Below are 4,093 nucleotides of genomic sequence, written 5' to 3' on the forward strand. Positions count from 1 at the left end.
GGTTTCACCATGTTGACCAGGATGGTCTCGATCTCCTGACCTCGTGATCCACCCGCCTCAGCCTCCCAAAGTGCTGGGATTACAGGCTTGAGCCACCGCGCCCGGCCTGTTTGATGCTATTCTTATCTTCCAGAGTGTCTGTCTCTGCTCTCTATGTGTATAAACCTGCAGCATCCCTCTGGAAGGATACTCTAGCTTTCTTGCTCTATCGTGTCTCATACTAGTTTGCCAGCCTGCTCCTTATCTCCTTGCTCTTGACTTGTTGACCAGTCTTCTTTCCGTAGTCTCTCCCTGTAGACTAGACAAATGCCTACTTTTGCTTCTTTGGTGCTGTCCTTGCCTCTACTTCTCAGCAAGAGTCTGCACTTGTTCCTCAGATTACATTTGCTACTGGCTTCTGCGCAACTTCTGATATCTTTCCTCAACTTATCCATTGAGTTGTGGGAAGGGTGAAACAGATACAAGGCTCTGAATATTGTAGACCTTGTATACATGTCTGTAAAATTATAGCTTCAAAGTCTTTTAAGTCATATCGTTTTAGTAACTTGAAATTATTTATACTTGACTGTGTTGCTAAAAAAATCAGGCCAGGCACACATTTATAATCCCAGGACTTTGAGAGGCCAAAGCAGGAGGATCACTTGAGCCTAGGAGTTCCAAGACCAGCCGGAGCAACATAGTGAGAATCTATATCTACCAAAAAAAAAAAAAGTTAAAAAATTAATTTACCAGGCATGGTTGCACATGCCTGTAGTTTCAAATAGATACTCAGGAAGCTAAGGTGGGAGGACTGCTTGAGCCTGGAAGGTTGAGGCTGCAGTGAGCTGTGTGATCGTACCATGTCACTCCAGTCCTGGTGACAGAGTAAGAGCCTGCCTCAAAAGAAAAAGAAAAAAAAAATTAAATGCTCTGAGCCTCTTCTGTGTTCCCCTCTCCTTGCATATCTTAAGAACATTAAGATTATTTGTGCAAAATATCTAAATACTTTGTTTTCATTGTCTTGCATGTCATGCAAATCTTTGCATAAAAAAGCTGAAAGCCCTCTCAATGTTGGTTGTTTGATTAGGCTAAATGAGTGGTATTTAAAAGATTATTATGAAACATATTAACACCTCATGTCATCATAACTAAAAAGTGCCAACTACAGACTATGCTGGAGTACATTAAAACTATCCTTTTCTTAGCTCTGGTCCAACATGACAGCCTGAATTGTACTATAGTTAGATTAGATGTAGTCAATAGGCTTTTTTTTAAAAAAAAAAAAAAGGCATTTGGGGACTAGCTAAAGCAGAGACCTATTTTTCATTTGTCTTCTTTGTTTTGTTCTGTTTTGTTTTCGAGACAGAGTCTTGCTCTGACCTCCAGGCTGGAGAACAGTGGCATGATCTCAGCCTGGGTTCAAGCGATTCTTATGCCTCAGCCACCCCAGTAGGTGGGAGTACAGGTGCTCACCACCACACCCAGATAATTTTTATGTTTTTAGTAGAGACGAGTTTTCACCATGTTGGCCAGGCTGGTCTCGAACTCCTGGCCTCAAGTGATCCTCCCATCTCAGCCTCCCAAAGTGCTGGGATTACAGGCATAAGCCATCGTGCTAGGCCCATTTTTCTTTTTTTAAGCCTCCAGATCCCTTTATGAATACAAAAATCATGAACATTTCATTTTCTAACTAACTGAAGCCAGAAGAGAGAATACATGTGTTGAGTGTTTGTGTGGTAAAGTCATTCATCTGTTACACTTAGAGTTTCATTTTGCCATTTCTCTAACCAGGGATAGGCCTGGATTCTACTAGGCTCCTAATGAATTTGCAAAGCAATGGCTATTCTCATTTTGAGTAAGTGGAATATGGAAGATGGAATATGGAATCTTATGACTGAAGGTTAGTCCTAATGTAGTAATTCTGTAGTGTATTAAGACTCCCATACAGGATATTTAGATGAACACAGCAATGTACTTAATTTCACATGACATCTGCTTTCAGCATCTAAGGTTTGGCTCTACCATAAACCATGGGGATGCTTTGCTGAAAAACACTGTCCTCTATTTTCTCCTAACAACTCATTGTGTACATATCATCTATACTTTGATCTTAATATTCTTTGAAATTGGCTGTATACAGCGGCTCACATGTGTAATCCCAACACTTTGGGAGGCCAAGGCAGGAGGATTGCTTGAACCCAGGAGTTTCAGACAAGCCCGGACAACATAGTGAGACATTATCTCTACCAAAAAATTAAAAAATTGGCTGAGTGTGGTGGCACAGGCCTGTAGTCCCAGTCACTCAAGAGGGTGAAGTGGGAGGATCACTTGAATCTGTAGTGAACAGTGATCATGTCACCGTACTCCAGCCTGGGCAAAGGAGCAAGACCCTCTCTTCTCGATATCTTTCTCTCTCTCTCTCTCTTTCTCTGTGTATGTGTGTATATTCTTTGAAAATGTTCAACTCACGGCTAGGCGTGGTGGCTCACACCTGTAATCGCAACACTTTGGGAGACCAAGGTGGGTGGATCATTTGAGGTCAGAAGTTACGAGACCAGCCTGGCCAACATGGTAAAACTCCATCTCTACTAAAAAGACAAAAATTAGCTGGGCACGGTGGCACCCACCTTTAATCCTAGCTACTCAGGAGGCTGAGGCAGGAGAATCACTTGAACCCAGGGGACAGAGGTTACAGTGAGCCAGGATCCTGCCACTGCACTCCAGCCTGGGTGACAGAGCGAGACTGTTGTCTCAAAAAAAGGAAAAGAAAAGAAAATGCTCAACTTTGAGGATTCTACCATCTTAGTTAAGAACAAGTGTCTCACCGGGCATGGTGGCACGTGCCTATAGTCCCAACTATTCGGGAGGCTGAGAATGGAGGATCGTTTGAGTCCAGGAGTTCTGGGCTGCTGTGCACTATGCCAATCAGGTGTCTGTACTAAGTTCAGAATCAATATGGTGGTGACCCCCCTGGAGTGGGGAACCACCAGGTTGCCTAAGGAGGGATGAACTGGCCCAGGTCGGAAACAGCGCAAACGAACAAACAAACAAACAAAAACAAGTGTCTCAAATTTCTTATTCACTACATAACATTTATGTTAATTGTCAAGTTATGCCCACTGTCTTAAATGTACCTCCTACAAACTACAAACTAATCTTCTCCATTTATAACACATTCAGATTTAGTTAAAAGGTGTATTACCACTTTATTGATTTCATTCATAGTTTATATGGTGCTTATATTTAAAATCAAGATTATAATGCTTGGCTGAGCATGGTGGCTCACGCCTGCACTGCAGTCCCAGCACTTTGGGAGGCTGAGGTGGGGAGATCACCTGAGGCCAGGAGTTTGAGGCTGGTCTTGAACATGGTGAAACTGCGTCTCTACTAAAAATACAAAAATTAGCCCAGTGTTGTGGCAGGCACCTGTAATCCCAGCTACTCGGGAGGTTGAGGCAGGAGAATTGCTTGAACCCAGGAGGTGGAGGTTGCAGTGAGCCGAAATTGCTCCACTGCACTCCAACCTGGGAAACAGAGTGAAACTTCGTCTCAAAAAAAAAAAAAAATTATAATGCTTAACTTTTACTAGATTTTTGTGACAAACAATTGAAAAATAATATGACAGTGTCTTGAAAAACAGTTGCCATATATGTGTAAGCTAAAGTTTATAAGCTCTGATTGTATTGCTTCTTAGCATCTATCTTTCTTAAGTGAGAGCCTCCATTACCTGACCTGTTTTCAGACAGCAGGCCCCAAAATTATTTTGCACTTCGATGATACCTGACTGCGTATTTTGGGAGTCATTGTTGTCTTGTTGAGGTACCACATAACTAGAACCATAAAAAATATTTCCACATGTAGAATATGCTTTTATTCTAAATGGTTTCTCTATTTAAAAATTTTTATGGCCAGGTGTGGTGGCTCACAACTTTAATCCCAGCACTTTGGGAGGCTGAGGCAGGTGGATCACCTGAAGTCAGGAGTTCAAGACCAGCCTGGCCAACGTGGTGAAACCCTATCTCTACTCATAATACAGGCCGGGCATGGTGGCTCTCACCTGTAATCCCAGCACTTTGGGAGGCTGAGGCAGGTGGATTACCTGAGGTCGGGAGTT

The sequence above is a fragment of the Cebus imitator genome, unplaced genomic scaffold (genome assembly GCF_001604975.1).
Source record: "Cebus imitator isolate Cc_AM_T3 unplaced genomic scaffold, Cebus_imitator-1.0 Scaffold27, whole genome shotgun sequence".
NCBI lineage: Eukaryota > Metazoa > Chordata > Mammalia > Primates > Cebidae > Cebus > Cebus imitator.